A 26107-nucleotide genomic window follows, 5' to 3' on the forward strand; every position below is an offset into this window, starting at 1 on the left:
CTAATAAACTTTTATCATTTACCAATATTATTTCAGCGCTTCTTGCGCATCTGTTTACATTCCCCTCACCCGCCATATCCCAAACTTATAAGAACGCTACTACACTTGATCTTATACAAAAGGTTCTTAGAAGTGCTGTTTGGGGAGTAGCCTAGAGACAGGGGCTTGGATTGGCGAAAGCTCGCCTGGCTGCGGAGCGCCAGCTCCATCCCAAGATCCAACTAACATAGTTTTAACTGCAGCACCTTTAATCTACTACTAGTTCACTGCCTCCATAATAATAATAATAATCTTTATTTATATAGCGCCATCATATTCCGTAGCGCTTTACAAATCATAGGAAACAAATACAAATGTAATGTAACAGAGCACAACATTTGTATGGAACAACAGGAGTGAGGTCCCTGCTCGCCAGAGCTTACGGTTTATGAAGATGATGGGGTAACACGAGGTAAAAGAATATTTAATGGTCAAGCCATTCTTCTTAGGGAATAGAACAAAATATAATAAATGGAATTGCTGTCGCTTGAACCACTCAGCCGTCATCTTATATACCAGTTCCAGGGTGAATGGGACTGTAGAGAAGTCTGGTGCCTGTTGGTTGCTGGATAACAGATGGGAGGACGACACAGGACGGGTTAGTAGAAGAGTTAAAACTTCATGCAGTTAATGAGTGTTATAGGCTTGCCTAAAGAAATGGGTTTTAAGAGCACGTTTGAAACTTTGGAGGTTAGGTATTAGTCTGATAGTCCAGGGCAGAGCATTCCATAGAATTGGTGCAGCTCTAGAGAAGTCTTGGAGACGCGAGTGGGAGGTCCGCACTAGGGTAGAGGTTAATCTAAGATCACTGGCGGATCTAAGAGCACGGGTTGGGCGATAGACTGAGATAAGAGAGGAGAGGTAGGGGGGTGCAGCATTATACAGAGCTTTATGGATGAGGGTTATTATTTTAAACTATTCGAAAGGAGACTGGCAGCCAGTGCAGCGACTGGCAGGAACTGTAAGCATACATCGTCCCCTTATCAAACGAGCTGTGTCAGGCAGAATTTTGGGTTGTTTTCATGGCTTCCACAACAAACTTGTTAACTTTGTCGCCACCCTGCTGTGTAATCCACAAAAAATACTGGCAAACTTTTATCATTTACCGATATTATTTCAGCGCTTCTTGCGCATCTGTTTACATTCCCCTCACCCGCCATATCCTAAACTTATAAGAACGCTACTACACTTGATCTTATACAAAAGGTTCTTAGAAGTGCTGTTTGGGGAGTAGCCTAGAGACAGGGGCTTGGATTGGCGAAAGCTCGCCTGGCAGCGGAGCGCCAGCTCCATGCCAAGATCCAACTAACATAGTTTTAACTGCAGCACCTTTAATCTACTACTAGTTCACTGCCTCCATACATGGTCCCCTTATCAAACGAGCTGTGTCAGGCAGAATTTTGGGTTGTTTTCATGGCTTCCATGTTAACTTTGTCGCCACCCTGCTGTGTAATCCACAAAATATACTGGCAAACTTTTATCATGTACCGATATTATTTGAGCGCTTCTTGCTCACCTCCTTTGGTTCCTCTCTGCCACCCATTGGTTTGAAGCCTGAGTCCATTTAGGGTATGTCGCCATGACACTCTCTAGCCTGCTGCCGCTGCCTCTGCATGCTGTCCCCTATAGTGTCAGGGTCAATTATTGGATGTTTTAGATGCTATCTAGCTTCATTCTGTCACTCTGTCATGGCCATGCTGTTGCCCATAATTTTGGCATAATGGTGCGATTAAGCAGCCTCAGAGGCATCCATGCATGCTGCCCCTGCTGTTTCCTGTCCATTTCCGTGGTGTTTCCATCCTTTTCTGAGGTTCCCAGGTGTTTGGCCAAGCTTCCCTGTGCAGAGCCTTGGTCCCCTTGAAAAATGCTCGAGTCTCCCATTGACTTCAATGGGGCTCGTTATTCGAGACGAGCACTCGAGCATCGGGAAAAGTTCGTCTCGAATAACGAGTACCCGAGCATTTTAGTGCTCGCTCATCTCTATTCATAATGTTATTGCTCTGTAATGGCTTATGGTATTTGTATATATCCCACATGATCTGCAGAATATGATGACGCTATATAAATAATGATTTATTATTACTATACACTTTGACTGGAAGATGCTAAGACATTCAGATCATAGTTAAGTCAATGGTCCAGTCTATCATCAGGTAGATTACAGCGTAAGCTCTAAAAAGACACTAATGTCATGATACTACATAACAGGAGCTGCGTGACCTCAATTATATGGGCAGTGACCATGATACATTCTGGACCTGTAATAAATATTTACTGGAATAAAAAGATGGAGAATTATCAACACCAGTCATGACGCAAATTATACCAGAATTTTGATGTATGCTGCTTAAAGGGGTTTTCCCATGAAAGAAAATTCTCACATTTCAATCCCCTTGTGATGTTAACACAAAGATCATTTTAACCCCTTACTTTACAATTTTACAAAATCACAGGGTGTGTGTAGGGCCTCTCTAAGCAGACACATTGGGGCACATTTACTAAGGGTCCGAATCGCGCTTTTACGTGGGGCTTAGCGAATTTTTCCAATTTGCACAGAATTGCCCCGGGATTTTGGCGCACGCGATCGGATTGTGGCGCATATGCGTCGGCTTTCAGGCGACAGAAATCGGGGGGCTGGCCGTCGGAAAACCCGACGGATTTGGAAAAACCGTGGAAGTTAAAAAAGAATTTGTGTTGCAAATACAGCACTCACATACAGCGAGACGGAGGAGGTGAACTCCGGCGGACTTCAGCGCAACAGCGACACCTAGTGGACATCGGGCGCACGACCTTAGTGAATCCCGGCAGAACCCGAATCAGCGTCAGAGAACGTGCCACTGGATCGCGACTGGACCAGGTAAGTTAATCTGCCCCATTATGATCCATCTAGTACTGTGGGGTGACAATGTGGTTATATTATCTGGGTATAAGGTGTATATGCACTTTCATCTGGCTTCTGACATTGTACTGACACATAGAAAGAGAGAGAGGAGACAGATCAGAGATGCATGAGATTACACAGAGGCTGACAGACTTTTACACTGTGAGCTCTGCTACGTCTCACAGATGATCACAGAGATTAGACTATCCAGTGACTTTCTGTAAAGAGTTAAATTAAGTTCAATTATTAGGAACATTATCGGGTTCCTTTATCTTTCAGCTGTCAGTGAAGTATGGAGACATAGAACTGATTTACACAAACGCTCACTGACGGATGGATATATCTGTCAGCGAGCTATGAAGGATGTATGAAGAGTAGAGATGAGCGAGTATACTCGTCCGAGCTTGATGCTCGTTCGAGTATTAAGGTACTCGAAACGGCTCGAGGGTTATGACAGCTGGCCTTTAAGGTCCTTTATCACCAGCCTTCAATACTGGATAATGTACCCCCTGAAGATCGACAAATACTCAGTGACCTAATGGAACTTTTGGAGGAAAATGAAAATCCAAAACCCACAGGTAGGAAGACCTGCCCATTGAGAACGCCGTCACAAATTACACCCAATTTGGGACTCATACCTGCGGTACAGATATTTTTCAATTCTGTGATATCAGACATTGAAAACCTTTGCGATAACCCCATGAGTGGCGAGAATCTCTCGAGAGGAGAGAGAAGAGCACTTAAGAATCTGAAAACAAACACTAGCTTCCTTATCAAGGAAGCAGATAAGGGGGGTAATGTGGTGTTGTGGCCCACAGAACTTTATGTAAGAGAGGCTAAGAGACAACTTGATAATAAGATCTATTACTCTACCCTACCCTCCAATCCAACAGAGGTGTTTACTAAAAAATTGGTCACCTTACTTGATGCAGCTCTGAACTATGGCATCATCACTAAAAAAGAACACAAATTCCTCATGGTCTCTGACCCTGTGGTCCCAACATTTTATATGCTGCCAAAAGTGCACAAATCTCTGACCTGCCCACCGGGTAGACCCATTGTGGCAGGGATAGGTGGTCTCTGTGAGAAACCCTGCATGTTCATAGATTTTTTTCTACAGCCACTGGTACTCTCATTACCTTCGTATATTAGAGATTCCACAGACCTCATGTTGAAAATGCAGGACACCCAATTACCGAATGAGGTCTGGCTGGTGACACTGGATGTGGAATCCTTATATTCCAATATTGCACATACCGATGGCGTGCGGGCAGTTTCCTATTTCCTTGACAAATTTTCTACTGGTGATCGCAGGTTTGATTCATTTTTGTTGGACCTTCTGGATTTCATACTTAAGCACAATTATTTCCTTTTTGATTCGAGGTTTTTCAGACAAGTTTCGGGAACAGCGATGGGTGCACGTTGTGCGCCCTCCTATGCCAACCTTTTTTTGGGTTGGTGGGAGGACGCACACGTGTACCCTTCCCAACTATTCCAACAACATGTTAAATGGTGGCATCGTTTCATTGACGACGTCATCTTTCTGTGGGAGGGCCCTGTGGATTTGTGTCATCAGTTCATTTCCGATTTGAATAAGAACTCGTTGAATATCATCTTAACTTCTACTCTTTCAGATACAGCAGTGGACTTCCTGGACCTGAAAATTCACATTGTGAACAACTTCTTATGCACAAACCTCCACAGAAAGGACACAGCCACTAATAGTTTACTTCACTACCAAAGTTTTCACCCCCGACACCTTAAAGCCGGCATACCGATTGGCCAATTTATCCGACTTAAGAGGAATTGTACTTTGGAGAAGGACTTTAGGACCAATGCACGTGACCTAACGGATAGGTTCAAAGGCAGAGACTACCCAAGGAGGGTTATTTCACAAGCCTTCCAAAGGGCTCGTTCCACACCTAGATCAGACCTTCTGACGTCCAAGCCAAGAAGATCGAATTCACAGCTTGGCATTTATACAATAACCAGTGGAGGGATGTTTGGAGGATCTTAAATAAAAACTGGCACATCTTAAATTCAGAACCCAAATTGAGGCCATTCATTGACAACAAGCCCAAGCTTATAGCAAAAAGGTCTTGTAACCTCAAGGATCAATTGACAAGGAGTCACTTTTCCCGTCCCACAAAATCCCTGGGGAGGGGTCTGAAACTTAAGGGATCATTTCCATGCGGTGACTGCTCAGTGTGTAGCCTAGTTTGTACAACAGGTGAATTCATTAACCCTTTGAACCAAGAAAAATTTCTCCTGCAAGACTACATAAATTGTAGATCCAGGAACATTGTCTATGCTTTGACCTGCCCCTGTCACAAAGTATACGTGGGTCAGACGACACAAGAATTGAGAAGGAGGGTCCAGCAACATTTGTCAAGCATCAACAACGCCCATATTCATTTCTCACAGGGCAAACCTCTCTCCTCAGTTGCCACGCATTTCCGCAACCACCACAATGGTAAGTCCAAGGGATTGCGAGTGGTTGGTCTGGACAAAATCCGCCCCAATATTAGGGGAGGGAATATTTGTCTGGAGCTACTACGGCGTGAAGCCCGGTGGATTTTTAAATTAAAATGTCTCTCGCCCTTGGGCCTTAATGAAGAACTTCTGTACACAGGTTTTTATAAACAAAGATGATGATCTCCATACTCCAGTTCCGTGCGAAATTCCTAAGATTTTCATCTGTGATGCAGAATGGGTAAGTATATCTATTATTCCATACTTGTTCTCATTCTAACACTTTGGGTTAAGGGACCCCTCAGCTCATTTATCACGCACATAACACTCATCCTCTTCACATCCTTTCACACCCCCTTACACATTCTTCATCACGAGTCTGGGCCTTTTCACCCTCAATAGTTTGGACCCATATGGTCCCCCTTGTTCCCCTTCACTCACCTGGGTGACATATATATTCTTTCACCCCCAGTAGCTTGGACCCTTCCGGTCCCTTATCATCGTGCACCCTCACTGTCCATATTCCCAGCAGGTATTCACCAACACACGGTCTTCCCTCCACCCCACAAATCTTGCACTCATTATAATTGCATGGCACTCCACAACCTCACGGCACTTCACCTCTAGAACATTTTATATATCTCATATTTTTTTCATTTTTATTTTGCATACTTCTCTTTAAATAATTTATAATATAATACTCTCTAACCTCCCTCCCTTTTTCCTGAAAAACAATTAGGATATGTGGCATATGTATTCACCAAACCTGTTCTTTTCTTCACTTGGATATAATTCTTCAGACGCGATGGGATTCTGCAAGCCACCTACCCAATTATCGTTTAAGATGATGACTTACTCACCTCTTCTGCATATGAGATGTCCCTATGAAGACCTTGCGATTCTGATCTAATACGAGACCACTGATGTCAAGAACCTTTGGCCCCATATTCTGTCACTTTCTTTGTAGGACAGTGAGAACATGTTGTGTGACTTACACACCCTCTGGATAATCCTCCTGTGTAGGATAGCAGGAAATTTTCCTGCAGACCTCATATAACTCCCGTGTTTTGATAAGATACTTAATGTCTCTACTATCTCTACAGCGCCTTTTTGTACCTCATTTACTATGATAGCTGCTTATTTATGTATGACACAATAATTTATTATCATTATTTGGTAAACTGAAGCTTTCTATAGACAGATGTTCATTTCATGTAATTCAAATCTAATTGTTTATTATACTTGATCGACTGTACTACTTGCCTTATTTTAGTCCCATATAACATGTGCTTTATTGGTTGCAAGTGTTTGGTAGCTTTATATTAATATACTCTGAGTTACACTATAGATCTATATATGTTAACTATCTTTGTCATCTAAATTCAGACACCATTCTCTTGCCCATTTCCAGGCACTTCTCATCTTGGTAAATCGCGGTCATCGCGCTCCATGTGTAAGTCACAGGGTTTCTATGGTTACCTGTGCGTAACAAACAATCCCCGGCCGGGGTTTGCGCATGCGCATACGTCACTTCCGGTTTTCCGGAGTCACTTCCGGTTTGGCGCCTTACCGCAATGACACGTTACATCTGTCATTTCATTCATCCCAGGGACTATAAAAGGTCAGTAGCGATCACTATGGGCCACATACCCCTGAGGAAGTCGTGCTTTGCACGACGAAACGCGTGGGGAGCCCGCCACCCCCGTCCACCTGAGCCTTCCTTTACTGCTCTTAGGTCTGCCGCCGATTTCAGAGTCCTCTTCTTGGTCTCCATTGATGCTTTCTTCATGCTTATTCGTTTACAATATACCTTTTGCATTTGGCTTGGAGCCCGAGGCTGCCATTTGGCTTTTCACATGTTTGGATAGGTTAGGGGACCCGGTTTTGTTTACTTGCATTCAGCAATTGAGCATTCATTCTACTGCTGGTCAGTCAGGTTGGCCTTGTATCACTCACCTTGTGTTGGTCGGGGGGTAGTTTACAGATTCACTATACCAAGTGACTGTATGATCTCATGTATATAGAGTATTTTTAAATGATTTTAAATGTGTGTACTTTTTGAACATTTGTCAGTTGTCTAATAAACTTTGATTTTTATTTTTGCACTATACAAGAGCCTTTGAATGCATTCTTTTTTCTTGTATTGCTTTCGTGTTGGTATTTGTGCATTGGCTCATAAACAATTTGTGGCTGTGCTACACCCACTTTTTCCATTATATAGAAAGAGAGAGAGGAGACAGATCAGAGATGCATGAGATTACACAGAGGCTGACAGACTTTTACACTGTGAGCTCTGCTACGTCTCACAGATGATCACAGAGATTAGACTATCCAGTGACTTTCTGTAAAGAGTTAAATTAAGTTCAATTATTAGGAACATTATCGGGTTCCTTTATCTTTCAGCTGTCAGTGAAGTATGGAGACATAGAACTGATTTACACAAACGCTCACTGACGGATGGATATATCTGTCAGCGAGCTATGAAGGATGTATGAAGAGTAGAGATGAGCGAGTATACTCGTCCGAGCTTGATGCTCGTTCGAGTATTAAGGTACTCGAAACGGCTCGTTGCTCGGACGAGTATTTCCCCTGCTCGAGATCGAGCATTTAATTAAAAAAACACAGTGAAGAACAATGAAGAATAGAATAAAAACAGTGAACACAGGATCATTTAAGTGAAAAAGACAGTGAAGAACACAGTGAAGAATAGATTACAGATGTTCGGCACATCTGCTTACTTGTCGGAAGATATGCGCGGAACGGCAGCAGGGAGACATCAGGCAGCAGGGAGACATCGGGCAGCAGGAAGACATCAAGCAGCAGGGAGACATCAAGCAGCAGGGAGACATCGGGCAGCACGGGGGAGACAGACATCGGGCAGCACGGGGGAGACAGACATCGGGCAGCACGGGGGAGACAGACATCGGGCAGCACGGGGGAGACAGACATCGGGCAGCACGGGGGAGACAGACATCGGGCAGCACGGGGGAGACAGACATCGGGCAGCACGGGGGAGACAGACATCGGGCAGCACGGGGGAGACAGACATCGGGCAGCACGGGGCAGACAGACATCGGGCAGCACGGGGCAGACAGACATCGGGCAGCACGGGGGAGACAGACATCGGGCAGCACGGGGGAGACAGACATCGGGCAGCACGGGGGAGACAGACATCGGGCAGCAAGGGGGAGACAGACATCGGGCAGCACGGGGGAGACAGACATCGGGCAGCACGGGGGACACAGACATCGGGCAGCACGGGGGACACAGACATCGGGCAGCACGGGGGACACAGACATCGGGCAGCACGGGGGACACAGACATCGGGCAGCACGGGGGACACAGACATCGGGCAGCACGGGGGAGACAGACATCGGGCAGCACGGGGGAGACAGACATCGGGCAGCACGGGGGACACAGACATCGGGCAACACGGGGCAGACAGACATCGGGCAGCACGGGGGAGACAGATATCGGGCAGCACGGGGGAGACAGACATCGGGCACCACGGGGGACACAGACATCGGGCAGCACGGGGGACACAGACATCGGGCAGCACGGGGGAGACAGACATCGGGCAGCACGGGGGAGACAGACATCGGGCAGCACGGGGGACACAGACATCGGGCTGCACGGGGGAGACAGACATCGGGCAGCACGGGGGAGACAGACATCGGGCAGCACGGGGGAGACAGACATCGGGCAGCACGGGGGAGACAGACATCGGGCAGCACGGGGGAGACAGACATCGGGCAGCACGGGGGACACAGACATCGGGCAGCACGGGGGAGACAGACATCGGGCAGCACGGGGGACACAGACATCGGGCAGCACGGGGGACACAGACATCGGGCAGCACGGGGGACACAGACATCGGGCAGCACGGGGGAGACAGATATCGGGCAGCACGGGGGAGACAGACATCGGGCACCACGGGGGACACAGACATCGGGCAGCACGGGGGACACAGACATCGGGCAGCACGGGGGACACAGACATCGGGCAGCACGGGGGAGTAAAACCAGAAAACCACTTCCATGCTGTTTTTTTCACTAGTTACATATCTTAGAACAAAATGAGTTTCATAATGGGGTGTCACTTGGCTCTGTTTTATGGTTATGTTAAAAATATTTGTCTCAGTACATGTGACTCATACCTTCTCCTTCAGAGATTAGGACACCCACATAGTAACATCCTCTGTCCTTCTATCACATCAACAGACAGAGGAATAACTATTCCGACTTGGAAGATATTCTTATGTGTTTTAGACCTGTTTTATATGACTGTAATGATGCTAAATTTTTGCAAAATTGTAAATCACAGTCGTACAAACCTGGCATTGTAGACATGACCTGCTATGTACCTGGAGACAGACATCGGGCAGCACGGGGGACACAGACATCGGGCAGCACGGGGGAGACAGACATCGGGCAGCACGGGGGAGACAGACATCGGGCAGCACGGGGGACACAGACATCGGGCAGCACGGGGGAGACAGACATCGGGCAGCACGGGGGAAACAGACATCGGGCAGCACGGGGGAGACAGACATCGGGCAGCAAGGGGGAGACAGACATTGGGCAGCACGGGGGACACAGACATCGGGCAGCACGGGGGAGACAGACATCGGGCAGCACGGGGGACACAGACATCGGGCAGCACGGGGGACACAGACATCGGGCAGCACGGGGGACACAGACATCGGGCAGCACGGGGGACACAGACATCGGGCAGCACGGGGGACACAGACATCGGGCAGCACGGGGGACACAGACATCGGGCAGCACGGGGGAGACAGACATCGGGCAGCACGGGGGAGACAGACATCGGGCAGCACGGGGGACACAGACATCGGGCAGCACGGGGGAGACAGACATCGGGCAGCAAGGGGGAGACAAACATCGGGCAGCACGGGGAGACTTCAGTGGAAGAAGAGGAGCGGATCCCGGGACAGCGTATCACCCCGACAAGTAAGCAGATGTGCAGAACATCTGTAATCTATTCTTCACTGTGTTTTTCACTGCGTTTTTCACTTAAATCATCCTGTGTTCACTGTTTTTATTCTATTCTTCACTGTTCTTCACATCTGTTAACTTGTCGGGAGATAATATACGCACGGAACAGTGAAGAATAGATTGCAGATGTTTGCATACATCTGATCACTTATCAGAAGACATTCTCTTTCAATTAAATAACACATTTTATTCCCGAACCATGGTCCCTTTGAAAAATGCTCGAGTCTCCCATTGACTTCAATGGGGCTCGTTATTCGAGACGAGCACTCGAGCATCTGGAAAAGTTCGTCTCGAATAACGAGCACCCGAGCATTTTAGTGCTCACTCATCTCTAATGAAGAGGGCTCATAGGGTGAGCCGTCTTCATACAGAAATGGGTTTGATGCACATTGCAGATAACACCCATCGTTAACACCCAATCGTGGGTGCTAACCCTTTGATTGCCACAGGCAAAGATGTGCCATCTTTGTTGAAATCGCCACTCCCCCTGTAGTCATTGGGGAGCAGTGATTGGTTGTCATGACAGCCTCGGGTCTTTGTCCGACCTAAGGCTGCATGGTTTCCTTTCCCTAGAACTGATATAAAACTAAATAAACAGTAAAAATCACAAACATGTTAGGTATTGCCATGTCCCAAAATGCAGGTTATTGCCGACGGTGAACCAAATAACAGAAAATAGCAGCCAAATGTCCAAAACGCGACTTTTACACCATTTACATAACATAAAAAGTGAACGAAAGGTCACATAGTCCTCAGAATGGTAGCAATGAAAACGTCAGCTCATCTTGCAAAAAATTATATTTCACACAGTTCCATACACTGAATTATAACACAGTTATTAGGGTCAGAAGATTTTTTTTTTAGTACACAGTTTTAATTTTTGAAAATGCATAAAAACACAATTAAACCTAAATAAAATATTGGTATCTAATGTGATCGTACCGAACCAAAGAATAAAGCAGAGGTGTCATTTTGAGTGCACAGTGAAAGTCTTAAAACAGAAGAAACTTATACATTTGTATTTTCACCAATTTCACCACATTTAGAATTTTTTTCCAGCTTCCCTGTACAAGGCATGGAATAATAAAGACGTAAAATTTCTTACGCAAAATATAAGCCCTCACTCAGCTCTGCAAGCAAAAAAAATTATAAAGTTTTAGATTTTTGAAGGTGGTGAGCAAAAAAAGGCTGCGTCCTTAAGTTAAACAAGGAAGGTAGAGGAAAAAGAAGGAAGCAGGAACAAATATCTTTTGTTTACTATTATCATCTGCACAAGATTTATGCAGTTTTGTCCTAAGTTTACTTACACTTTACTATCTCATACATCTCAGAGCAGAAAAAACAAAGAAAAAAGAGAACACAGATGATAATAAGATAAGCATGGTGGCTTAAAGGAAATCTACCATGAAAAGTCAGTGATTTGTCATCCATGGCCTCCCTTCTTTAAAAATCAGCATTTAAAATTAGGATAAGGAGCATGAAGGGCAATACTAGACCCTCTGAGATCTGGCTTCATGGAATGTTACACTGTCACACCCTCCCCTGCGCTCCCTCAGCAGTTGTGAGATGAGCAGGAAGCGAACTTTTACAGGGTATTACACATACCATGTTAAAGTTCTGGGTTCAAACCAGGTACACAAGATTTCAAATTCTAACATGGTAGGTACTCTCTAGTTGTTCCTATTAAGGTCTATAACCGCAGATGTGTTAGCTAGCAGTTACCACTTTCAGAGTTTCGTTGTGCTGCAGATTCACAGGCTGTTGCACTGTGCAGAGCACTCCCCCCCCCCTCTCACTGTGTGCTGAAACTTTCTATGCTGCTGTGAGATTACATCAGAAACAAGGGAGGGGGAAGTGCCAAGGGATTGGGGCGAGGGGGAAACAGTGAAACAGCCTGTGAAGCTACAACACGGAGGGGCTCTGGTAAAAGTTGATTTTAGAAGGAAGGAGGCCATGGATGACAAAAATTAGAAGACAACCACAGTCACAGTGGCTGGATCTATGGGTAAGTGTCCCTGGTTAATCATTCTTGATTTTGAGAGTAGATATCCTTTAAAAAGGAAAAATAAAAAATCTTCTACATGATAATCTGCTAAATAATTTTTTTTTTAAAAATGAAACAAATAGAAAGCTATGTGTGCCCTGACCACCACGATGATATAGCATAAGTATTGTTACTGATGGTTAGAGGTTTATATTTATATTGGCCAGAATGTACCTATTACAACTATGGTTATGTGTGCATGTGGTTTTTTCTTTTCTTTTTGCCCTGTTTTTGTTACTCATTCTCTTAAAAAATTGTCTTGGGTTACAATATGAAGGGTATGACGCCATATATTTGGATATATACTGTCTTTTCCTATTTTTTTTAGAAGATATAACAGACGAACAGCTTACTATGAAGAAGTCTTGGACATAAATAAGCAAATTGGGGCAGATTTACTTACCCGATCCATTTGCGATCCAGCGGCGCGTTCTCTGTGGTGGATTCGGGTCTTCCAGCGATTCACTAAGACAGTTCCTCCGACGTCCACCAGGTGTCGCTGCTGCGCTGAAGTCTGCCGAGGTCCGCCGGAGTTCACGATCCTTTTCCTGGTGAAGGTAAGCATGTGTCCAGGCACACTTTTTTTTTTTTTTAAAGCAGTGGTTTCTCCGAATCCGGCGGGTTTTCGTTTAGCCACAGTCCCCGATTTCCATCACGTGCACGCCGGCGCCGATGCGCCACAATACGATTGCGTGCGCCAAAAACCTGGGGCAATTCAGGGAAATTCGGCGCAAATCAGAAAGATTCGGGTAAACGTGAATCGGGCCCTTAGTAACTGACCCCCATTATCTCCTTTAATACATGCTAAAACGCTGCTGTAAATATAATACACTCAGAGTTGATATAAGACATAAGGTTCGCCATAGGTTCTTCAAACTTATGGCTTTTGTCATTTCAGTTAATAACACTCAGAGAAAAAATCTTTTTCTAGCTTTTTTTCTTCTTCTTCACATGAATGCATTTATTGTAAAGCCATTATTTTAGAACCGTACTTATGCTTTAAATCTCTGGATTTAAGATGTCACGGTGGGGGGAGGGGCAGGGGGTTATAACATACTGTATTGTATTGGACATTGTTCATCTAATTACTTCCAGGAACACTACACTGAAGGGCTATGACCTAATGTGACCTCTTCTACCAGGGGATTCACTCCACTGGGAATTTATTCCACAAAGATGTATGTTTAAAGACAAGTGTATGGGGAGGAGTATTTTACTGGATGTCTAATCAGTTTGACAAATGACTTCAAGTACAAGGAAGATCATAGATATTTTTACTGACAAAATGGAGATTTTTGCATTGAAAGATACAGAACGGTAATAGCGGGAAGAGCAGTTCCAGTCATTCATGATGTGATTATCAATGGGCAGTAAACATTGCTATCACCATGTATTATCCATGATACGGTGTACAAGAAAATACAACCTGGCAGTGTGATGACAACCATGTACCCAGCCAATGTGCCAGCAGATGAGATACAAACCATAAAGTCTGCAGAAATCTGAAAACCCCCTAGGCCAGTGATGGCGAACCTTAGAGACAGAGTTCCCGACCTACAGCAAAATCCACTTACCGTATTTACCGTTAAGTGCCAATGTGGCATTTTAAGCAGCAACTTAATGCTACCTGTTCTTCCACATCTTTCAATTGTATCGGCCGCCTGAGGCAACCAATACAGTTGAAAGAAGGAGGGCAAATTCAGACTTTCATTATAGCTTCTCTCCAGGTTGCCTGGGACAGCAGGAAGATTTGATGGATTTGGTCCTGTTTGGTGAACTCCGTCCTGGGGTGATGGCCTGAGTGCCCACAGAAAGGTCTCTAAGTGCCACCTCTGGCACCCGTTCCATAGGTTCGTCACCACTGCCCTAGGCGCACAGTGAAGGAGTAGAAGATTTAAAAAAGAAAGCAGACAGACCTGGATCACGCTTCCCATCCTGCTGCGAGGTTGAGGAGAGCAGAAACATTCTAACATGATAGATACTCTATAGTTGTTCCTATTAGGGTTTTATATCGGTGAAGTATGGGGACACAGAACTGATTTACACAAATTGTTTAAACAAGGAAGAAACAGGGAAAAGAAGGAAGCAGGAACAAATATCTTTTGTTTACTATTATCATCCTCACAAGTGATTTATGCAGTTTTGTCTACAGTTTAGTTACACTTTACTATCACATACACTCACCGGCCACTTTATTAGGTACACCTGTCCAACTGCTTGTTAACACTTAATTTCTAATCAGCCAATCACATGGCGGCAACTCTGTGCATTTAGGCATTTAGACATGGTCAAGACCATCTCTAGGGTTTACAGAGGATGGTCCGAAAAATAAAAAACATCCAGTGAGCGGCAGTTCTGTGGGCGGAAATGCCTTGTTGATGCCAGAGGTCAGAGGAGAATGGGCAGACTGGTTCGAGCTGATAGAAAGGCAACAGTGACTCAAATCGCCACCCATTACAACCAAGGTAGGCAGAAGAGCATCTCTGAACGCACAGTACGTCGAACTTTGAGGCAGATGGGCTACAGCAGCAGAAGACCACACCGGGTGCCACTCCTTTCAGCTAAGAACAGGAAACTGAGGCTACAATTTGCACAAGCTCATCGAAATTGGACAGTAGAAGATTGGAAAAACGTTTCCTGGTCTGATGAGTCTCGATTTCTGCTGCGACATTCGGATGGTAGGGTCAGAATTTGGCGTCAACAACATGAAAGCATGGATCCATCCTGCCTTGTATCAACGGTTCAGGCTGGTGGTGGTGGTGTCATGGTGTGGGGAATATTTTCTTGGCACTCTTTGGGCCCCTTGGTACCAATTGAGCATCGTTGCAACGCCACAGCCTACCTGAGTATTGTTGCTGACCATGTCCATCCCTTTATGACCACAATGTACCCAACATCTGATGGCTACTTTCAGCAGGATAATGCGCCATGTCATAAAGCTGGAATCATCTCAGACTGGTTTCTTGAACATGACAATGAGTTCACTGTACTCAAATGGCCTCCACAGTCACCAGATCTCAATCCAATAGAGCATCTTTGGGATGTGGTGGAACGGGAGATTCGCATCATGGATGTGCAGCCGACAAATCTGCGGCAACTGTGTGATGCCATCATGTCAATATGGACCAAAATCTCTGAGGAATGCTTCCAGCACCTTGTTGTATCTATGCCACGAAGAATTGAGGCAGTTCTGAAGGCAAAAGGGGGTCCAACCCGTTACTAGCATGGTGTACCTAATAAAGTAGCCGGTGAGTGTACATCTCAGAGAAGAAAAAACACAGCAGATAATGAGATAAGCATGGTGGATTAAAGGAAATCTTCCATGAAAAGTCAGGGACACTTACTCAAAGATCCAGGCACTGTGACTGTGGTTATCTTCTATTTGTTATCCATGGCATGGTTCCTTTAAAAATCAGCTTTTAAAATTAGGCTAATGAGTATGAAGGGTTATACTAGGTCCTCTGAGATCTGGCTTTACAGACTGTTACACTGTCTCACCCTTCCTCCTGCTCCCTCAGCAGTTAGGTGAGGTGAGCAGGAAGTGAACTTTAACAGGGTATTATGCTTACCCTGATAAGGTTTGGGGTTCGCTACCAGGCGCAGCAGTTCACGTGACCCCTGGCAGTAGACTCGGGACTTCGTGTGATGTACTGTGTACTAGTGGAAGGGGCTGTGTGGGACATCACAGGAAGTCCCATGCCCTGCTGCCCAAATGTTCACAAGATCTTAAATTCTAACATGGTAGGTACTCTATAGTTATCCCTAGTAGGGTCTTATACTTAGACCCTGGAGTAGGTCCCGTGCAAGGGCTGGAAAGAAAACTGCTATGCGGCAGGGCTGTAAGGAAGCCATAGTACAGCTACAAAACAGGATCTCTAAAGAGGATGGACATGCAACAGGTGATACCTGCAAGATAACTGACTGGCTGCATGCAGGGCACAGTACTGAGGTCTAGAAAAGCCTCAGTATGCAGCCAGACAGTTATCTTGCAGGTTTTACCTGCAGGCAGACAGCTATTTACACTATTAATTTCCGCACTTAGCCTCACTCTGCATCTTTACTACTGCCGTCAACTCTCTCTGCGTCTTCCGGACCCAGCAAGACTATTCAGTCTTTAGGTCTGATGGGCCCCTCTCTCTGTGGGCCTCGTAGCAGCTGTTACAGCGCTAGTTCTGCAACTAAGAGACGCATGAACCTGGGACCTCATGATTATTTTTTTTTTTTAATTGGATCACTAAAGTATCACTTTAAAAATGAAGTAAAATGCATAGGTTATGATTATTAGGGTTTTCTTTCCCCTTCTATCTTTAAGCCACCTAAATCTGGACCCCTACACTTTGGAAGCCCATAGCAGCTGGTAAGACATGCCACAAAAAAGGGGTAAAATAGAGCAAAACAAGCTCAGAAATCTGCATTATTGACTTTCCTTACACAGGAGTTTGGCAAGGCTGGCCACAAGAATTAGAATAAAGGGAACCTGTCACCAGGGGCCTCATTTTCACTAAAGACAGGTTGCAGAAGCCCTTCACACCAGCCGTGCAAATCTGCCTTTCTGACTTTTCCGAGCATTTGCATTACTATATAATTGTGTGCTACAACTTACTCTTGCACCCTGACAAAATCTTGGGGTAGTCACAGGGGTTGGACTTTGGTTTGGATGCATATCAAAAAACAACATGTGACTTGTCTGTGTTACTCACTCCTCAGAGCTTGCCCCCACCTTTGTGTTCCTGTACAACTCCACCTCCTGAGCCTTCTCAGAGGTCACAGCCTGGTCAGCCTGACATTAGTGGTGGAGGGACAAGCTGTACAGGAGCACAAAGATGGAGGCAGCCTGCAGACAAGTCACATGTTGTTTTATGAAATGCATCCAAACCAAAGCCGAGCCCCTATGACTACCCCAGGATTGTGTCAGGGTGCAAGAGTGAGTTATAACACACACTTATATTGTAATATAAAGGCAGATTTGCACTGCAGGTGTAATAAGCTTCTGCAACCTGTCTTTAGTGAAAATGAGGTCCCTGGTGACAGGTACCCTTTAATGTAAGCAGCCCATATGCACCCATTTTTGAGAAAACTACTAACCATAAGTAGTATATATAGAGCCATCATATTCTGCAGTATCTATATCCTTGAAATTTTATGGCCAACTTTAGTTTCCTCAATCAACCTGGGTATTTCACAGACATTATTAAGATTTCTTGTTCAGATAAGGATTGAAACAACAAGGGAAAGTATCTCTGACAATATAAGTGTACAGTGTCAGTATTTGCATTGATAACAGATGTCCATGAGGTTACTGATATATTTAATTTTCCCACAACCATTGAGGTTTATTATCAGAATTGCTTCTGCTTGTAAAGGGAGTAATTCTGGAAAATTGTATTAGGAGATTCAATTAGGGAATGCAATTCCCTAAGTTAATATGTAAAACCCATTGTAAACTGGAGCTTTATTTTAAAGGGGTTTTACTTTCATAGTTTCCGTCTGTAGATCCTGTAGACTGATAAACTCTGAAGCTCTCCAAACCCATAAATCATTGTTGTGGTCCATAGTTGCCTTATCTGTCAGTTATAAATAGAATTTGTTGCAAATAGAGAAGATCTATAAGGCCATGTTTACCCTTGGAAGTTTTGGTACTGTCTTATTAATTTCAGTGAAGGAATAAATTTAGTTTTAACAAAGACAGGAACGGATCTTAAAGGACATCTACCAACAGATTTACGGATGGTAGACTGATATAAATACAGACATATAAAGACATATACATGTTTGAAAAGGAACTGAGAAAGCCGGCAGCCTGCGTTTCTTGTTTGCCTGGGTTTTGGTGCGGGCCGACCACTTAAAGAGGACCTGTCACTAAAGTAAGCAGCTCCTAGTGCTTGAACAAACGCGGCAGTGTTAGAGTGTTAGCGTTACCAGAAACCTCCGGTAACGCTATTAAACACTGCGGCGGGGTACAATGTAATCAATGGACCGCTTGCAAAGCGGTCCGATGTATTCATGAGGAGGCGGTCCGAGGCGCTGCCTCTTCCCCGGACCATCCCGCTCGTTCCATAGGCCGGCAGTGACTGCCGCGCGCTAGGCAGATGGATTAGAGGTCTTGAACCAATTCCTCCAGGGCACGAACATCAGAAGGCACTGACAGAGGAAGAGGTGGGCGTGGATGTCGTCCAAAGACAACAAACAAGGGAGCGGCTTCAGCAGATTGAGAGTCCAGAGAATTATATGAGAATTCTGTACAAGATAAGAGGGTAGACCAATCGTCCTGACAAGCAGAGACAAAGTACCATAGATAGCAGCACAGAGTCTGGTTTGACCCTCTCCACTTACCTGTTAGTCTGTGGAAGATGTATTGAGGAAGCCAATGAAGCCGAAAGATGTAAAAGAAGAACAAGCTGGCAAGACGTGGAGCCGACGGCAGACCTGGCTGAGGCACAAAGTGGGACATCTTGGAGAAGCGATCCATTACCACCCAGATGACTGTATTACCGGAAGAAGATGGGAGATCCATAATAAAGTCCATGGCTATGTGAGTCCACAGGCAACTGGGTGACGGCAACGGCAGGAGCTGACCTGCTGGCTTGAGAAGTGATGACTTGTTGCGGCCACAGGAAACACAGGTACTCACAAAATCTCTAATGTCCTTGACCAGATGTGGCCACCAGTAGTAACGTAATGAGATTTGAGAGCGATAGATCTCTGCACCCCAGGGTGCCCAGCCACACAAGAGCAGTCTCCCCAAGTTAGTATCCTCTTCCGAAGAGCTGGTCGGACATAGATATTGCCAGGAGGAAGCTGCCTTAGGTCCACAGGAGCAGCAACAAACAGATGTTCCAAGGAACAATATGACAAGCAGCTGGTTTTTCCCCAACAACATCAGAGGCACGAGAGAGGGCATCAGCTTTGACGTTCATCTTGGCTGGACTGAAGTGAATCAAGAAGTTGAACCAAGAAAAGAAGATTGAGATGCTGAGTGGTGTGGAGGTACAGGAAATTCTTGTGGTCAGTGTAGATATAGACCAGATGATGAGCTCCTTCCAGAAGATGGTGCCTTTCCTCCAGAGTTATCTTTATGGGCAGTAGTTCCCATTTACCAATGGAATAATTCCTCTCTGTGGTAGAGACTGTCTTAGAGATGAAGCCGCAGGTGAGGGTTCGACCTTTGGGCCCTTTCTGGGTGAGAACGGCTCCAGTACCAACGGATGAGGCGTCAACCTCCAGCTGGAATTGCTTCTCCGTATCAGCCCGTGTGAGAACTAGAGCAGAGGCAAAGGCAGACTTCAGCTTATTAAAAGCTTCTTCAGTCCCTTGAGGTCAAAGTCTAGGATTGGTGCCACAATAGGTGTCACGGGTGCCCTTGCAAACCATGTTCCCAGGTATCAGCTTATGTCATCGTCCATGGTGGTACAGGGAATCCACTACCACTGATCCTGAAAGTAACATCCCGCCAAGGTTCTGCTACCTGTTCTGGCTGATCTTAAGACCATTGTGGCTCAGCGGACCCAGTAAGTTGCTGTGCAAGGTCAGCAACTCGGACAAGTCAGCTATTGTACCCTCCGCTACTGAGGCCGTATTGGCCTCTGCAGAACCCAGACTGCGTCTATCCATGCCATCCAAATACGTTGGTGATGCATAGTTGTTCCGGAGGTTCATCACGCATTGTACATCAAGCTTATGCCCACGGAGATGGGCTGGCATGGGCTACAGGAAAGACACGGTCATGGCTGACTTCACCACGTTACTCGCAGAATTTTGATCCATCTTCGAGGAACCAACCCAGGCGTCATCTGCTGAAACTGCCCTGCTGAAATTACACCAAAGGGACTCTTCTGTTGGTGACTATGCAGTTCAACTACGTAACTTAGCCTCTGAGCTGGACTGGAATGGAGCAGCCTTATTTGCTACCTTTAAAAAATGACTTTCCGCACTGATCAAAAACGCCTTGTCTGCATGGGACCTGCCATCTATTGCGCCAGTCTAGAACACTTTCTGCAGATTTGCCCTGCCCGTCCTCCTCATCCAGAGAGAAAAACTCACCTAGGGTTCTTGGGAGAAACGTCCCTAGGTGAGAACAAAGCATCTCCACGTCTGCATATTCCTGTTCTGCTCAGTTTTGGAACAAGTGGTCTGGTTCAAGTCTTGCCCTTCCTGGATTCTGGCTCCGCTGGGAATTTCGTGGATGCTGCTCTGGTCTCCCGTCATTGTTTCCCTGTGGTTCGTCTAGAGAAGTTGCTGCATATCTCGTCCGTCAGTGGGCAGATACTCTACCACTACCTCTGCAAGTTGGTGCCTTGCATAAGGAAAGACTGTCTTTCTATGTACTTACCCGTTCCACATCCTCCGTTCTATTGGGACTTCCATGGCAGCAACACGCACCTGTCCTCGACTGGCAGACCAGTGAGGTTCTTTGCTGGGTCCTGAATTCCAGTCTCGTTGTCTCATGGCTCTCCATCTGGTCTATGCTATGCCATCCTCCTTGTCTCTTAAGTCTCTGGAGGGTCTTCCCACTGCTTATCTGGACTATGCTGATATCTTCTCTAAAAAGCCAGCTGAGACTCTACCACCGTATCGTCCAAACGATTGTCCTATAGAGTTGCTGTCGGGCACCTGCAAAGGTTCCTCCAAACCAAGAAGAGAGGGAGGCCAAAGAGGAGGTACTGTCATGGGTCCCTCGGCATTCGGGTGCCATGCAACCCACATCCCGGCGCACCCTGTGGTCCCCGGCTCTGCTCCTACTATTACCTGTCCAAGTTCCTGCTCCAGAAGCTCGGCGCGCATGCCAGCACTCGAATATTTAAAGGGCCAGTGCACCTCTAATTGGTGTTGGCCATTCCCAGGAAACTGATAAAAAAAAAGCTTTTTCATGCGTTTTGCTGTGTTTCCAAATTCACCCCGGTTCTGTTATTGACCCTGATCCCGTGCTGCCTGTCTCGACCTCTTGCCTGTCCCCGCCCATGTGTTTCCTTTACGATTCTGTGCTTCGCTTTGGCCACCACCACGAAGTCACGCCTGTGGAACGACCTGGTGGTGCCGCAACAAATCCAACCTGCTTCGAGGCACGTTCTGGTGAAAACTGTGTACCATTTAGCTGTTCCATGTGTCAGCTTATGTCATCATCCACAAAATGTGGAATAAATTGCCGGTAATAATTGGCGAAGCCCAGAAATCTCTGTATGGCACGTAGTCCCACTGCGTGAGGCCACTGATGTACGGCAGATAACTTTGCAGGACCCATCTGTAGTCCTTTGACAGAAATAATGTATCCCAGGAAAGACTAAGATAAAAATGGCATTTCACGAGCTTGACATACAAGCTGAGGCGGTTGAGAACTTGCTGGACGTAGACCTGATGGGACTGCAGGTCGGGAGAAACCAGCAGAATATCATCCAAGTAGACAATGACACAAGTGTAACGCAAGTCTTGGAAGTTAGCGTTGACAAATTCCTGGAACACTAATGGAGCATTGCAGAGTCCATGTCACAGGTGCCCCTGCGAAACCCAGTGCGCCAATTAGTTGCGCACTGGCCCTTTCAATTTTACAGAGCCGGCATGCACGCATCCTAGGAGGTAGGAGTGTGTGTGCTGAGCTGAGGGAGACGCCACTGGAACAGGGAAAGGTAAGTGAGACTGCCAGCAGCCCTGAGGAGCACACGGAGGCACACAGGTGTGCCAGCGACCCGAGACATGGGTCGCAAGGGCATCCATGATATCTTAAATTTTTTGGAAACAATGATAACCCCTTTAAAGCATCTGACCTGATTATACAATAACATAAAGGCTTTTCTTCACTTTTTGGTTAATTTGGGTTTCTTTTATTTCTTCAAACATACATGATGATCATTCAGATAATTTCAGAAATTTCCACAATCAAATATTTTATTAACCTAATGCTTTGTGATTTTACAGTAGAAAACCTTTTAATAAGTGATATATATAAATGTATGAGAACATGAAGCTGAATAATTGTTTGTATGTTTCACAAAGACTTGTTATACTAGAGCTGTTTACTGTATTTATTTTACATTCATAAAATTTGCAGATGCTTTTCTCAGTCTGTGGGAGGTTCAGTTTGCTTGTATCTTACTCTATACAGATGTCAGGGTCCAGAAGTAGTGGACCCACTGGACCACCGTGGACGATGTCGTAAGCCCACAGATATTGGTTCAAGTGTGTGACGTCACTGCAGACCACGGTATACAAATAGGACAGAGAGAATGGGCAGCTCCATGGCGCTCAAGGGGCGCTGGTGTACGCACCGATTATTTTTGGTTAATTAAATTCCCTACTTTTATACTAATTTGTTATAGGAAAACCATCCATAAAAACAACTGCATCAAGGATGAGATTGAGGCTTTGCATTTCAAAGGTTAAATCCCACACCTAGAATATACAGCAATAAATGACATTCTTAATCATTTTACATTGCAGGGTTTCTTTTTTTTGGTGTATGTGGATATCATTCATATACCTGCATTGATTCCACAATGTGTGACAAAAAGCTTAGTTTTTGTCCAATGTTTATATAGAGTGCTTGGTTCTGGTTCTGTTTCTATGTAGTAATCTGGGATACGTGCCCCTGCGATCCATGTATTGAATCGCAGGCACACCAGTGCCCCTCTCCAAGGTGGCACCCCGTCCCAAGCTCACGCACCTCTCCATCTTCCTGCTCTTGTCCTGGCTGGTGAGCGCATGTGTCCCCGCTCCCTAGGGCGCACGCGGTGGCACTTGCAGATTTAAAGGGCCAGCACTGCGCTGATTTGCTGCTGACCACTCCCGGCAACCCCCGCCGGATCTTTAAGCCTATGCTTAAGAATACTCCTGAGTGATTCTTGTATTCTGACCTCCTGTTGTGACCCCGGACCTGACCATGACTTCGCTTCTTCACTCCCAGCCCTGACCTCCTGCTCCGTTCCTGATTCTGTACCATTGCTGCATGCCCTGACTTCCTGTCTGTCCCCGACCTTGGCACTGCCCACTCAATCTCTACTTTGACCTTGACTGCCATCGCAGACAAGCCGCACCTGTGGAACGACCTGGTGGCAGCAAGACCATCCTGTTTTGCAGTGGGCTCTGGTGAAGACCGGGTGCCACTTAGATTCCGGTCCCAGGTGTTGGCTTGTCTCATCGTCCGCGGTGGTCTAGGGCAGCGATGGCGAACCTTTTAGAGACCGAGTGCCCAAACTACAACCAAGTCCCACTTATTTATCGCAAAGTGCCAACAAAGAAATCTAATTAGCGATTTATACTCCCTGTTCTGTCACAGCTTTCATTCATATCAGCACCCTGCAGGCACCAATAATGCAGAAAATAGAAGAAATTTGGATGATCACTGTAGATTCTCTTCAGGGTCCCATAAACAGGAAGAATTGTCAGGGTCGGAGAAGGAGCTACAATGATAATCCAGATCTGTCCACACATTCCCACTCCTCCAGTAGTCCCAGATAGCACTGTCACTTTAAAATAGCTCTATGCACAGCAAGTCCTGGGTTGTATGGGACTGCAGGAAGATGCCTGTGGTCATCTCTGGTGATGGCCTGGGTGCCCACATAAAGGGCTCCGAGTGCCACCTCTGGCACCAGTGCCATAGGTTCGCCACCACTGGTCTAGGGGGTTCACTAACCCTGAAGCCTGACATGTTCTAGTAGTGTATCTATGTAGTAAGGTTGGTTCTGGTATTACAGTATATCGTAATATATTGGTTCTGGTACAATATCATCATATCATTTATGCTGGTGGGGGCCCAAAACCTTCATAGTGCCCATGGCCCACGATAGCCTTAATCCATCCATGTGGGTATCAGTCCTCTCAGTCACTCCATTTATATTCTTCATTACACCTTCCTATTATTTGTAATAATTGTGGGACATCATTTGTAGGACAAATTGGTTACAAACATTAGGCACAAGGTGTTCTAACATGATCTTCCCCGGGTGTAGTGTTCATGGGAGCCAAATACTCTAGTGGATTGTATCCACTCAAAATCTATATACAGGCAGTCCCCGGGTTACATACAAGATAGGGACTGTAGGTTTGTTCTTAAGTCGAATTTGTATGTAAGTCGAAACTGTATATTTTATCATTGTAGTTCCCGACAATTTTTTTTTTTGCCCCAGTGACAATTGGAGTTTCAAATTTTTTTGCTGTAATAGGACCAAGAATTATCAATAAAGCTTCATTGCAGACAATTTTAAGCTGATTATTGCAATCTGGGACTATTTTAAAGCATCCAGAGAGCTTCACCAGAGGTCACAGTGGGCAGAGGGGTCCGTCTGTAACTATGGGTTGTCTGTAAGTCGGGTGTCCTTAAGTAGGGGACCGCCTGTAGATATGCATGACATTGCAAGTAAAACAGGGAGCATGTGCATTCTGGGAAATCACCTAAATAAACTAATATCATTATGAGATTATATGATAAATTGCCATAAACAAATCTAACATCTCACATACGCAACCGCAGTTTCATCATGTCAGGAATCCCTGAATCCTAGGTGGTAGTGTTTGTGTAGGACTTTTCCCGGTTCCCTGACATTAGGTGTTACAGGAGATAAGGGTGACCTTGTGGCTCTCTTTAGTTGACCTTTCTGCAAACATTACAACATTATTGGTAATCTGTAAATATAGACAATAAGTATTTTCCAACACAATTCAGTAGTAGTGAGATAAAATTTCTTCTTCATTGAGGTATATAAAATCAGATCAATCCAGAAGGATACCGGCTTCAGGCCTATGGATTTTGGCACTAGGCCTTACTTATGGCCATTGCATGGCCAAGTGGCCTGATCATGGCAGTTTCCTTCTGTATTGGTCTGATATTATTTACCTCAATAACGAAGAAATTTTATCCCACCACTCCGAGGCTGTTCCGTTTACCCCCAATGGTGAATGCAGTCGGACGCAGCAGTGGTGAGCTGGACAGAGCGTTTTTGCTGTAAAGCTAATATTAGCATTATATACCACAATGGATCAAACTGTAGTAACCGAGTGATTACAAGTGATTCTTGTCAGTGACACAGAAATGACAGAACTTTACATCTTTGAGATTAAATTAACTCAATTATTGAGGATTAAACTTGCACGTCAAACGGTTGTTCAGTTTTTAGGTGTAATCTTGATCTATCGTGATGTAAATTTCCATTCACTGGAAATTATAATGATGACCTTTACAAAAAGGAAGTGCTGGTACCCCTAACCTCCTTGTAATAGACAGTAAATGTCTGCCACAGATACAGCATGAACTTTCTTACCTTTCCTCTTGGTTCAGGATTTCCTGTGATGTGCAGAACAAGATGATGAGCTTCAGAAAATGTCTTTTACACTGGGGCTCCTCAGCTTAGATGTCATGATGTATCTGCTGGCGCCAGGACCGACCAGAGTAACCCCTATCACGCCCCCTCCACACCTAAATGCTGTGTGGGTGGCGTAGTTGCGATAATAATTGCAATTTATTGCATTGCACAATAATTTGTGATTATGTCAGTGCTTTTCAGAAGCAGTGATAAATGTACCCCAAGATGCATATCCTCAATGTGTAGTCACCCAGTTACAATGTGTCATGCATCTTGGCAAAGCTTTTACCAGCATGTTGTGATTGTGTTGCATAGGATTTATAATTATTTTATTAAATGTATGACATCACAAGGGCAGCTAGAAACT

The 26107-nt window shown here is 45.4% G+C and overlaps 1 long non-coding RNA gene across 1 annotated transcript in view; it reads right to left on the reverse strand.

Annotated features, from left to right (window-relative positions):
• LOC140074680 (uncharacterized) overlaps window positions 1-25789 on the reverse strand; it is a 58711-nt gene extending 32922 nt beyond the window's left edge. Inside the window, exon 1 of the long non-coding RNA XR_011849243.1 lies at window positions 25699-25789. This is a non-coding gene — a long non-coding RNA (uncharacterized lncRNA). The remainder of the gene's footprint in view (window positions 1-25698) is intronic.
• Window positions 25790-26107: the final 318 nt, after the last annotated feature.

This window comes from Engystomops pustulosus, chromosome 8 (assembly GCF_040894005.1).
Source record: "Engystomops pustulosus chromosome 8, aEngPut4.maternal, whole genome shotgun sequence".
NCBI lineage: Eukaryota > Metazoa > Chordata > Amphibia > Anura > Leptodactylidae > Engystomops > Engystomops pustulosus.